This window comes from Oncorhynchus masou, chromosome 25 (genome assembly GCF_036934945.1).
Source record: "Oncorhynchus masou masou isolate Uvic2021 chromosome 25, UVic_Omas_1.1, whole genome shotgun sequence".
Lineage (NCBI taxonomy): Eukaryota > Metazoa > Chordata > Actinopteri > Salmoniformes > Salmonidae > Oncorhynchus > Oncorhynchus masou.
Genome location: NC_088236.1, coordinates 19,834,715 through 19,848,219, shown reverse-complemented (window position 1 = coordinate 19,848,219; position 13,505 = coordinate 19,834,715). Strand labels below are relative to the sequence as shown.

Genomic DNA, 13,505 nt, shown 5'->3' with positions numbered 1-13,505 from the left:
AACAGCCAGTAAGTGAAGTTACTGTCTGGATCAAGTGTTATTTAAATAAAGATACATCTGTAAGTAATTTTACTGTCTGGATCAAGTGTTATTTAAATAATGAAACAGCCAGTAAGTGATTTAACTGTCTGGTTCAAATGTTCTTTGCAGAAAGAAACAGCCAGTAAGTGATGTTACTGTCTGATTAAAGTGTTGTTTAACAAAAACACAGCCAGTAAGTGATTTAACTGTCTGGTTCAAATGTTCTTTGCAGAAAGAAACAGCCAGTACGTGATGTTACTGTCTGATTAAAGTGTTGTTTAACAAAAACACAGCCAGTAAGTGATTTTACTGTCTGGATGAACTGTTTTTTTTTTAAATAAAGAGACAGCCAGTAAGTGATGTTACTGTCTGGATCAAGTGTTATTTAAATAAAGAAACAGCCAGTAAGTGATGTTACTGTCTGGATTAAGTGTTATTTAAATAAAGAAACAGCCAGTAAGTGAAGTTACTGTCTGGATTAAGTGTTATTTAAATAAAGAAACAGCCAGTAAGTGAAGTTACTGTCTGGAACAAATGTTATTTGGAGAAAGAAACAATGTACCAAGAACATATACAGGACCTCTGGTTCTCAGTCCTTGGAGTCCTACGAGTGCACTAACTGTTGTTGAGAGATCTTTAAGGGAGTGGGATGGGACTGGATCAAATATTTACTATACACATAGCTGTCTGGTAGTACTAATCAATAATGTGGTAAAAATACATTTGGCTTTTAGGAGGCCTGACACTTTGCCCCAATCAGTGAGTGCCTAATGTGATTCTGTTCTCCCTGTCCTCTGGCTCTCTGCTTGGATATTGAAAGTGCATAACAGATGAAATAGGCAGCCTTCCAAGACTCTCTCTGTTGTGTGTAATGCCTAATACTTCTAACAAAAAAAGTTGGTTGGAGCAGGGTCTTAATATTTTAGTTTTAAACCTAAACTGGCACACCTGATTAAATTAGTCAAAGGCTTGTGGATAAGTTGACTAATTAAATCAGATGTGCCAGTTAATCAGGTGTTCCCTGAGGAGAGGGTTGGGAGAACCTTGGCTTGAGCATCATCATCCCCACTAACAAGCTTCACATCAGACCTGCTTCAAAAATAATATTATACGTACAGCAGTGTTTCCCAACTACGGTCCTCCAGTACCCGCAACAGCACACATTTTTGTTGTAGCCCCGGACAAAAATACCCAATTCAACTTGTCAAGGGCTTGATGATTAGTTGGCAATTAGATTCAGGTGTGTTTGTCTGGGGCCACAACACAAATATGTACTGTTGGGGGTACTGGAAGACTGGAGTTGGAAAACGCTGATGTAACAGTTACCCTGACAGCCTCCCGAGTGGCGCAGCAATCTAAGGCGCTGCATCACAGTGCTAGAGGCGTCACTACAGATTCAGGTTCGATCCTGGGCTATGTCGCAGCGTAGTCCGATTTAGGGGAGGGTTTGGCCGGCCAGGATGTCCTTATACCATCGCGCTCTAGCGACTCCTGTGGCAGGCCGGTGCGCATGCACGCTGACTCGGTTGCTAGTTGGACAGTGTTTCCTCCGACACATTGGTGCGGTTGGCTTCCGGGTTAAGCAAGCAGTGTGTCAAGAAGCAGTGCAGCTTAGTAGGGTTGTGTTTCAGAGGACGCATGGCTCTCGACCTTTGCCTCTCCAGAGTCTGTACAGGAGTTGCAGCGATTGGACAAGACTATAACTACCAATTGGATATCACAAAAAAGGGGTAAATATATAAAGGTTAACCCTGACACAATAACACATAGTATAATCCTCTCAAAATCAACTGGACCTTCAAGCTAGTTCCACTGCATTTTTTCATGGTTCCCCTCTAATCAGGGCCCGCTTTAGACCTGGAACTCCAGGTGGTTTCAATTTCAGGTAGAACAGAGAACCAGCAGGCTCCGGACCTCGTAGGGTCAGAGTTGAGTACCCCTAGCATGAACCATAGTTACACAAGCATAGCAAGCACAATTCAAACCTAGTACATTTTTAGAACAAGCACATTAAAGCATGTCCGAACCAATGGAGTCTCCCTATGAAATCCTCTTAGCGTCGCAACATAAACCTCCCCAGCTGAAATCTTTGCAGACCTGTTATATAGTTCTGTATTGATAAAGGCTTCCATTTTTATCTGAGCCATGGGCTTAGGGACCTGTCATGTGTTTTCTTTCCTCCTTTTCAGAGCCTCCATAGCCTGCAGCCCTTCCAAACATAGGATTAGAGAAAAGATGTAACGTGTGAGGCTTGGGACAGAAAAATACCAATCTAGGCTGCGTGCCAAATGGCGCCCTATTTCTTACACAGTGAACTACTATTAACGAGGGCGTTATGGGCTATTACCTAGTGAACTATACAGTGCACGAGGCAATAGGGTGCCGTTTGGGACATAACCCTAGTCTCTCAGCACCCCGTCCTCTCCTCTGGGTTTCCTCTCCTGCACACAACAATAAATGCAGCCTATTCTAACATGCTCGTTGGCAGTCACACCAGCACACCATGTACTGCATTTCAGACTTTTGAATACATAATAATTAAACACCACACTGAATAGCAGCAGGAACATGTCCCTAGATTAATGCTGTTGCTTGAAGATACAGAACAAGATACATATTTAAAGGTCAGCTGTATGTATAGGAACAATCATGCCACTAAGAACTAAATAAGCTAGCCTACATTATGTTGAGGCTGTGAGGAAAGTATTGTACGGATGATAACAAACAACCTCAGATGCCTGTTAGTCTCCAAACAGATTTTACAGCAAAAATGTTGTTGGAACTCGGTCCCCTGCTATCCTCCAAACAAATTTGAATTCTACTGGAACACGTGGAGCATGCCACTCTGGAGATGAACAAAAAACCACCACTACAGCCAACCAGCACTTCACTTAGTGAGACAAACATAATTCAGAATTCCCCTGCAGAGATATGGCAATTGACAGAGTGGGGGTGAAGAGACAGGAGAGAAAATCATGACTAATGACTGCACATAATCCCCCCCAAAAAAGAAACACTGTGAGCAATATGCTAATGGAAGCTGGCAGGTCCTGCACTCTCCGGCATCTCTCCGAGGGGCACATTTCCTTGAGGACTAACCGTCCGGGACAGGTGGTGTGCCTGAGAGACAGACCCGAGCTTCGGCACTCTGTCATCTGTCACCCCTATTTGTTTACAGGCGGAACACCATTGACAGGACTTATTAAACTAAACCTCTGATTTCTTCCACCCCACTCTGCTTTATTCTTTATCCAAGTGGCTCTCCCAGTGACTAAGTCATCCAAAAGGCAGAATTATTCAGAGAGAGAGAGAGAGAGACAGAGAGAGACTTAAGCCATGGCTATTGGCTTTTTTTAAATGAGAATGGAGGTTAAGGTGGTGTGAGCCTAGTTGGAGGGGACAAGGCAAGGCTAATCCGCTCTCCCTATGGCCTTGCCATGGCTCAGCCTATTGAGTTGGACAACAGGAATGGCATAGGGAGAGGCCGGATCCCACTTCAATTTCAGAGGGCTTGGATCATCGTGAAAAAACAGGTGAGATTTACACCTGAAACCCCACCTCTTCAAGGAATACCTAGGATAGGTTAAGTAATCCTTCTCACCCCCCCCCCCCCCCTTAATGATTTAGATGCACTATTGTAAAGTGGCTGTTCCACTGGATGTCAGAAGGTGAATTCACCAATTTGTAAGTCGCTCTGGATAAGAGTGTCTGCTAAATGACTTAAATGTAAATGTAAATGTAAATTTGGAACAAGGTTATATCTGTATACTGGCACATGGCTTGCATTGGCTCAAAAACCTGATTATTCTTCATAATATGTTCTACATAGACAATTATCTGTAGTGTTTCAAACCACTACAATTCCCATCAATGCCTGCCTCCTACTCTCCTGCAGGTCTGGGTTTCTCTGCGGTGCAGTTGGAAAGAAGCCCTGAGCTACACTTCCCTTCCAGAATCCCCTGGAAGGCTCTTTGGTGGTGGGTAGTACAAAGTCAAAGGTCCTCTGGAGTGCACTAGCCATCACTACTGCACCTGCACTGTGTGCTAGCATGTTGATGTCTCCAATGAGCATTCCCTTTTAACACATCCTCCCACCCTCAGAGAGCCTGTTATTGGCCTCTGTCAACACCAGGCTTTCTGCCTCCTGCTCAAGTTGTTAACAAGGGAGGGTTGGCTTAAAAAATGGATGTGTGGAGATCTTGTTGCTTTCAATAAGTGTTGATCACATAAATGAGAGAGAAGTATGGTGATGTATTTGACCATATCTTACAGCAATAATTTGAACCTTCATCAATATCTGCCACATTAAAGAGGGGCTCAAATTACCGATTCCACCTGCGCTTTTCCGGTGCTCATTAACAGGAACTAGATGTGTCTTGGTGGTGTGGCTTGATATGGGTGTGTTATGTTTTCTATATCGTATCCAGGCAGTAATGTTTTTTGTCCCTCTTGACAGTGTGAACGTGATTGGTCAGGGAATCCCATGCATCGCTCGTAATGCATTTCCTGCTTTCTAAATATAGCCATCTTTGAATGAAAGTTGTGTGTGTCATGCCAAGATTAGCTCACGAGCGTGAGGATGTTTTAGTTGGAGAAAACCCAAGCCGTTTAGAAAAAAACTCTTATTATTTCAACATAACATTTGCGACAATGTCTTGTATCATTTGTTTCCTAAATAAATCCGAGGCGCTTCAGACTGTCTCTAAATAAATGGGCGGGTTGTAGGTTGATTCTGGTGAGCAATTGGATAGCTTTCACTGCAGCACACCGGGCAGCTGTGATCAGGATGATTTGATTATTGACAACCATGATTAAACTGTGCCAGGCAGTGGTCCCGTGTGGGCAGGATTGGAATCAAAACCTAACCCTCATTTAAGTCATGGCGACCTCAGTTAAACAAATCTCACAAAACTCGGTTTTAGAAAATACTGACTTTATGACCCAAATGATCTTACTTAGACTTTTTATTTCATTTTGGCACTTGAATAAACATGTTAGTAATATCAATGCCACAGAGTCTATATTTTGCATTCAGTTGCACTTTAAGTAGTTCTGACTTACTGCATTGAGGTTGATTGTGTGTGTGTGTGTAGGTAGGTGGGTGGGTGGATGTGTGAGGTGCTTGCAAGTGAGTATCCCAGTCTACCAAGGCAGCTATGGTACATGTGAACACTGAGTGCAATTAAGGACAGAACACTTCTCAGTTGAGCAGAGAAACAGCATTAGCACAGTCATGTCGCCACAAATAAATGATGACCATTAAAGGCAGGTACTGCTCTAAAAAAGGCCCATCTAAAACAATGACAGGCACTTATCGCATAATTAATACAGAACATCTATTATGAAATCATATACCCTTTATTCTCAGCCCACAGACACAAACACACACACTAACAAACATATCTACAAGACAAAATATTTAGTTACAGAATGTTCACCTGCATTTGGGGATATATTTACTTGACAATGCTCCATTTTTATTTCCCGCTGCAGAGAGAGGCAGCTACAGTATATCCAGACGAGGCCTTTGTCTGCCACATCAATTAGGCCCAATGTTCACTGTTTAACTCTTTAATTATACGGCCAACTACACTGACAGAGCCAAGTCTCTTCTATACATCTTCACAAAATAATATCCTATATAAATTAGATCAAAAGTCTGGAAAAATAAACACAGACCACTAACGGCATTATAATCAGAAATAATTAGTAAGTAAACCTATTAAAAAAGGCATTGTACTACAATAGGGAAAACCTCACTAAAACCTCACCCACCTATACAGGAAATATTGGAAGAGAAGTTTGCATGTTGGGTTTTGTCTCCATCTGTGCGTAGATAAGGAAAGCAGAAAGCAATATCATACTGTTGTCTGTTGGCGATGGAAGAAGGGTTTCATAGGTGTGTGTGGTAAAGAGCTCTATTTTCAAGTCGTCCAACAAACGCATGAAGTTTGAGTTGGCACTTGGATTGGAACCGGTGCTTTGGTCCAAATGACATGAAAATAGAACTCTGGCCACACACATCAGTGGATAGCTCAGTATTTTAATTACAATATATCTCAGTATTTGAATTATTTATTTTATTCAGTCATTTCTGCTCATCTTTATCAAGGGTGTCAATAATTTCAGACCTCTCTGTATAGCACAGACCCCAATATATCCAGTCCTGCCTGACATGGAAGTCAAAACAGAATAGTAATCCAAACAAAAAAGGCTAAGCTCCTTTTTCTGTGATAAAAAAGTAGACATTTACAACACAACCCACCGGCACCGGACGAGTTGAAACCTGAGGTAAAATGTATTTCCCCCCTCTAAGGAGCCTATGATATACAAGTACGGTATGTGTGTGAGGTGTATTGTATTGTCTGGGCACATTCAGTTAACAACCCCATTAACGGAGTCACGAAGGAACCATGGGGCAAAGATAACATCAATCCTCACTTTAGTGGACATTACAGAGTGGAAAAAGCATTGCAACACTCCTGATGTAGGAGGGTTGAGTGTGTGGTGAGGCTAAGGCCTGTGCTGAGGGGAAACATAGTGCCACTGAATGTTTGCAGCTTGTATGCTGCCTGTTTTCTGCCTGTATGCTGCCTGTATGCTGTTGTTCCCCTGGACTCTCCTGTGTCTCATTCAAGAAATGTGCTCCCTTCCATCTGCCCTCATTTACACGCCTTCACTGATCTGACAAGACTGGATATTATGTGAAACTAATATGGTGTAAAACTAGGTGCTAGCGGAGCTATTGCTTTCACCAATCCAGTTGTCTCAGTGAGTTCCATGAAGGGAAGTGAACAAGGACAGAGGGAAGGTAACATGGTCAGGGAATTAGACGCAGCCGGGTTTCCTGGCAGGTGTGTGTCTGTGTGACCACCGGGGCTGTTTATCTGCTATTCTCAGGCCTCTCTTCCCCCATAGTGCCCAGACCGGCCAGGACCTGCCACTCTCCATGTGCCTCCAATCTATGTAGGAGACAGCAACGACTTTGTCTGCTCACTGCTCACCAACGATAACATTCACTATGCACAGACTCAACAAGAAAGGTCAGTGATTTTTCTACAATCCGTGGGCATTGAATCCTAATGGAATATATGGGTCTCTATGGGGCCCATTTGTGTGTGATTCCCTCGACTATTTACACCTGATAAGGAAGGAGATTTAAACTAGGTTAAAGCTAGAATCTTTAATTTAAACAATAACAAAGCAGACACCCTGCCTCTGTTTTGGTAAAATGTAACCACTCATAGACAGAACTATGGATGCAAGGACTGACCATCCATGATATCAAAATTATAGCTTTAACCATGTGGAGGCCATAAAGTGTTTGTTCAGATTTACATTGTTTACAAACATTGGAATAAAACAAGGTTATATTTAGGGTTTTGATGGGGGTATGACAGTGAATAACTTAAATTCTTAAAAAATCAATGGGTATAATTAATGTATAAGTAAAACAATTAATGTAGCAACTAAGGTTTCTAGCTTAATTAAAAACACAAAAGATGGTAGGGGGAAGCATAGATATTGACAGCATCATGGAACTCTATTCCACATCAGGTAACTAATGCAAGCAGTAGAATCTGATACAAATAAATCTTATGGAACAGAGAGGGGACTTTTAAGAGGCATACACGGGCACAGGCACACACATGATAAGATACGCACTCTACACACACATACACATGGATGTTGTATTGTAGATATGTGGTTGTAGAGTAGTGGCCTGAGGGAACACACTTAATGTGTTGTGTTTTGAAAAGTGTTATGACATGTAATGTCATGTAATATTTTAAATTGTATGCCTTAAGGTTGCTGGACCCCAGGAAGAGTAGCTGCTGCCTTGGCAACAGCTAACAGGGATACATAATAAATACAACTACAAAGGAGCAGTCCATCCATAAATACTTACAGTGCCATCAGAAAGTATTCATACCCCTTGACTTATTCCACATTTTGTTGTATTACAGCCTGAATTCAAATGTGATCACACACAATGCCACATAATGACAAAGTGGAAACCTGTTTTAGAAAGAACATTTATTGGCAATGAAATACAGAAATATCTAATTTACACAAGTACTCACACCCCTGAGTCAATACATGTATGAATCACCTTTTACAGCAATTACAGCTGTGTGTCTTTCTGGATAAGTCTCGAAGAGCTTTGCAGACCTGGATTGTACAACATTTGCACAATATTATTTTAACAATTCTTCAAGCTCTGTAAAGTTGGTTGTTGATCATTGCTAGACAGCCATTTTAATGTTTTGCCATAAACTTTCAAGTAAATTTAAGTCAAATTTAGCTAGATCACTCTAGAACATTCAATGTCATCTTAGTAAGCAAAGCAGTGTAGATTTGGCCTTGTGTTTTAGGTTATTTTCCTGCTGAAAAGTGGATTCATCTCCCAGTGTCTGTTGGAAAGCAGAATGAACCAGGTTTATCTCCAGGATTTTGCCTGTGCTTAGCTCTATTCCGTTTCTTTCTATCAACAACAAAAACTCCCTAGTCCTTGCCAATGACAAGCATACCTATAACATGATGCAGCCACCACCATGCTTGAAAATATGAAGAGTGGTACAATACTCAGTGATGTGTTGGATTTACCCCAAACATAACACTTTGTATTCAGGACATAAAGTTAATTTATTTTCAAAATGTTTTGAAGTTTTACTCCAGTACCTTATTGCAAACAGGATGCATGTTTTGGAATATTTTTTATTCTGTACAGTATTCTGTACTTCCTTCTTTTCCCTCTGTCATTTAGGTTAGTATTGCGGAGTAACTACAATGTTGTTGATCCATCCTGAGTTTTCTCCTATCACAGCCATTACACTCTGTAACTGTTTTAAAGTCACCACTGGCTTCATGGTGAAATCCCTGAGCAGTTTCCTTCCTCTCCGGCAACCAAGTTAGGAAGGACGCCTATATCTTTGTAGTGACTGGGTGTACTGATACACCATCCAAAGCCTAATAATAACTTCACCATGCTCAAAGGGATATTCAATGGTTGCTTTTTTCATTTTTACCCACCTACCAATAGGTGCCCTTTTTGCGAGGCATTGGAAAACCTCCCTGGTCTTTGTAGTTTAATTTTCGTTTGGATTTAATTTCCCGACTGAGGGACCTTACAGATAATTGTATGTGCAGAGTACAGCGAAGAGGTAGTCATTCAAAAATCATGTTAAACACTAGTATTGCACAGAGTGAGTCCATGCAACTTATTATGTGACTTGTTAAGCAAATGTTCACTTATTGACTCAAGACATTTTAGCTTTTCGTTTGTAATGAATTTGTATACATAGCTACACAGGCTGCTTTAACTAATCAGCATTGAGGATATGTCCTCCTTGTAGATCCCTCCCTCCTCCAGTACAAAGTGCCTGTAACGGTGTCCCAAATCTTTATTTTTGATTTAACCTTTATTTAACTAGGCAAGTCAGTTAAGAACAAATTCTTATTTACAATGACAGTCTACCCTGGCCAAACCCGGAAGACGCTGGGCCAGTTGTGCGTCACCCTATGGGACTCTCAATCACAGCCGGAAGTGACACAGCCTGAATTCAAACCAGGGACTGTAGTGACACCTCTTGCACTGAGATGCGGTGCCTAAGACCGCTGCGCCACTCGGGAGCACCCTATTGTCTATATAGTGCACTACTTTTGAGCAGAGCCCTATTGCTCCTGGTCAAATGTAGTGCACTAAATAGGGTGCCATTTGGGACGGTAACCCTGTGAGACAAGTGATGATTCGCTAGTCTCAGACATATGGGAGGGAGTGGACCAGTTTCCACCAAACAAACACCCTGGGGACCAATGTTTCCCTGAAACGGAACTTGGTGCGTATTTCCCTAATTCATTGAAGCAGTAAGGTCTTCAAGATGACAATGCTCTCCACTCTTAGTTGTAAGCCATAGACAAAAATAGGAAATTAATATAGGGAACTAAGCAAAAGGCTCATGTAAATATGGAGAGAGCACGCCAATCCAATAATTTATCCAATTTAAATCCATAAGAACACGTTATCGCTTGCAACACTCGATGTAAATTGGAGGCCACTGTGACATGCTTTTCCCAGTAATCTCTCCACTGTTCAATTATGTAAAGGCATGTTGACCCTATCAAACAATCAATTACTGACAGGTTGACAATACCCTGCCTCATCCCAGAGGTCTCAGCACAGCTGTCTGTGGTTATCTCTAGTCAACACACTCCATACCATGGTTTAAAACACCATTGCAGTCTGAACTGAATTCTCACTGCTGCTGATATTACCATAGACATTTAATCATGGACAAATTGTGCCAGATAAGTTGATTTTCCTAAGAGGTAGGAAGGTTAATAGAAAGGAAAAGTTCCATGAGCAGCACTGAGTGACAGTACATTCTAAGCTTACTACTTCAACACACTGGCTGTCTTTAGTCTGTGACCAAATCTGAGCTTCTTCCCTCCACTGTCCTCAACCCTCCCCTGCCCTCTCCGCTCTCTGCTCTCCACTCTCCACTCTCCACTCCCCCATTCGTCTCTCCTCTCTCCATTCTGCTCCTTCTTCCCTCTTCCCCTCCTCTCCTCTTCTCCTCTGTGCTCTCCTCCCTCCTCCCTGTGCCTCAGTCTGGTTAACTCAAGGGCATTGTAGCGCCTCTTATCTGTGGCTGTGATTCATCAGCCTGTTTGGTAAATAAGAGATGTTATCATCATGGTGCTCTTGGTGGCATTGAAGGCCCATGTCCTAATCAATAACATCCAATTCATCATAGATCTGCTGCTTTGATTAGCTTGGCCTAATCCAATACACAATTTGGCTGTCCATTACCAAGGCAGGACAAAGCAGTGTTGAGCATGTTGTTATCAATGGTAGTTATGAGTTTAGTGCTGATATAAAGCTAGCAGGCTTTGCAGCAGGCCAGGCGTGGGGTGAGGACAGGACAATCTCAGCCAGGCTCTTTTAATTGCAAATCCACTCGGGTCTCCTTCTGATGCAGAACCCGTTGGTTTAACAGCCTAGGCAAGGCAACACCGCAGGCGGTTAAGTGCAGGAGATGGTAAAAAGTTAATAATTGTTCCCCGGATATAGCTTAAAGGCAGAGCGAGGTAAAAAGGATGAACTTTTCTTTTTTAACACCGGGCGTTCTTGAATCAGAATCTGTGAAATTGCGTAGTGAGAGAGTGTAGATAATGTGTTAGGTTAAGTACCATGTGGGGAGGCGGTGGCTCCGTCTGGAGGGAGCTCAGCGAGCAGACGGTTATCCACTTGAGAATGCAGATGAGCTGAACAAGTATGAACTGAGGTAATGAATACAAAACTGCTTTCAAAGCCTACATCAGACCTGACCTACTCAGGGTTCAAAGACTATACTTCCTTTACAGTAGGAAAACAACACGTTGGCACTATGAAATTAAAAGGATAAAATCAAGTTTCTAACCTTATGAAATAAGCAATACGAGCCATTATGGTACTGTTAACATGACAACGAATTACCCCATGGGTGTAGCGAGGAACTTTACTGTAGAGTTAACAGACATTAATTGGTCACAAGGTTGTCAGACCCTCTACATATCCAGATATTTGAACCTCTCATTACAACAACCTTTTTCGCATTATTCTGGTAATTTGAATACAATTATTAAAATACAGTGCTTGGTTTGGAGCTCATGGTATCCACATAAAAAACTAAATAATTGAATTTGATGACAATAATTCCTCATTTAGCAACATACCGTTGAAGTCGGAAGTTTACAAACACTGAGGTTGGAGTCATTAAAACTCGTTTTTCAACCACTCCACATATTTCTTGTTAACAAACTATAGTTTTGGCAAATTGGTTAAGACATCTACTTTGTGCATGACACAAGTAGTTTTAAATAGCTTGGAAAATTACAGAAAATGATGTCATGGCTTTAGAAGCTTCTGATAGGCTAATTGACATAATTTGAGTCAATTGGAGGTGTACCTGTGGATGTATTTCAAGGCCTACCTTCAAACTCAGTGCATCTTTGCTTGACATCATAGGAAAATAAAAAGAAATCAGCCAGGACCTCAAAAAAAATTGTAGAGCTCCATAAGTCTGGTTCATCCTTGGGAACAATTTCTAAATGCCTGAAGGTACCACGTTCATCTGTACAATATTAAGCAAGTATAAACACCATGGGACCACACAGCCGTCATACTGCTCAGGAAGAAGAAGCGTTCTGTCTCCTAGAGATGAACGTACTTTGGTGCGAAAAGTGCAATAAATCCCAGAACAACAGCAAAGGACCTTGTGAAGATGCTGTAGGAGGTACAAAAGTACCTACATCCACAGTAAAACGGGTCCTATATTGACATAACCTGAAAGGCCGCTCAGCAAGGAAGAAGCCACTGCTCCAAAACCACCATAAAAAAGCCAGACTACGGTTTGCAACTGCACATGGGGACAAATATCGTACTTTTTGGAGAAGTGTCCTCTGGTCTGAACCTTTTGGCCACAATGACCATTGTTGTGTTTTGAGGAAAAAGGGGGAGGCTTGCAAGCCAAAGAACACCATCCCAACCGTGAAGCACGGGGGTGGCAGAATCATGTTGTGGGAGTGCTTTTGCTGCAGGAGGGACTGGTGCACATCACAAAATAGATGGCATCATGAGGACAAATTATGTGGATATATTAAAGCAACATCTCAAGACATCAGTCAGGAAGTTAAAGCTTGGTCGCAAATGGGTCTTCCAAATGGAAAATAACCCCAAGCATACTTCCAAAGTTGTTGCAAAATGGCTTAAGGACAACAAAGTCAAGGTATTGGAGTGTCCATCACAATGCTCTGACCTCAATCCTATGGAAAATTTGAGGGCAGAACTGAAAAAGCATGTGTGAGCAAGGAGACCTACAAACCTGACTCAGTTCCACCAGCTCTGTCAGGAGGAATGGGCCAAAATTCACCCAAATTATTGTGGGAAGCTTGTGGAAGGCTACCCAAAATGTTTGACCCAAGTTAAACAATTTAAAGGCAATGCTACCAAATACTAATTGACTGTATGTGAACGTCTGACCCACTGGGAATGTGATGAAAGAAATAAAAACTGAAATAAATCATTCTCTCTACTATTATTGTCACGTTCTGACCATTGTTCGTGTGTGTTTTCCTTGTTTTAGTGTTGGTCAGGACGTGAGCTGGATGGGCATTCCATGTTGTGTGTCTGGTTTGTCCATTTCTATGTTAGGCCTGATATGGTTCTCAATCAGAGGCAGGTGTTAGTCATTGTCTCTGATTGGGAACCATATTTAGGTAGCCTGTTTTGTGTTGGGTTTTGTGGGTGATTGTTCCTGTCTTTGTGTTTGTGGCACCAGATAGGACTGTTTTGGTTTTTTGCACGTTTCTTGTTTTGTAGATTGTCGTACTTTCATCTTTATTAAAGATGCACAAAACTAACCACGCTGCATTTTGGTCCGCCTCTCTTTCACCAGAAGAAAACCGTTACAGAATCACCCACCAACTAAGGACCAAGCGGC

The 13,505-nt window shown here is 41.9% G+C and overlaps 1 protein-coding gene across 2 annotated transcripts in view; it reads right to left on the bottom strand.

The window, feature by feature from the left end:
* The window catches only part of LOC135513878 (netrin receptor UNC5D-like), a 265,849-nt gene that overhangs the window by 79,694 nt on the left and 172,650 nt on the right, over positions 1-13,505 (bottom strand). The window lies entirely within an intron of this gene.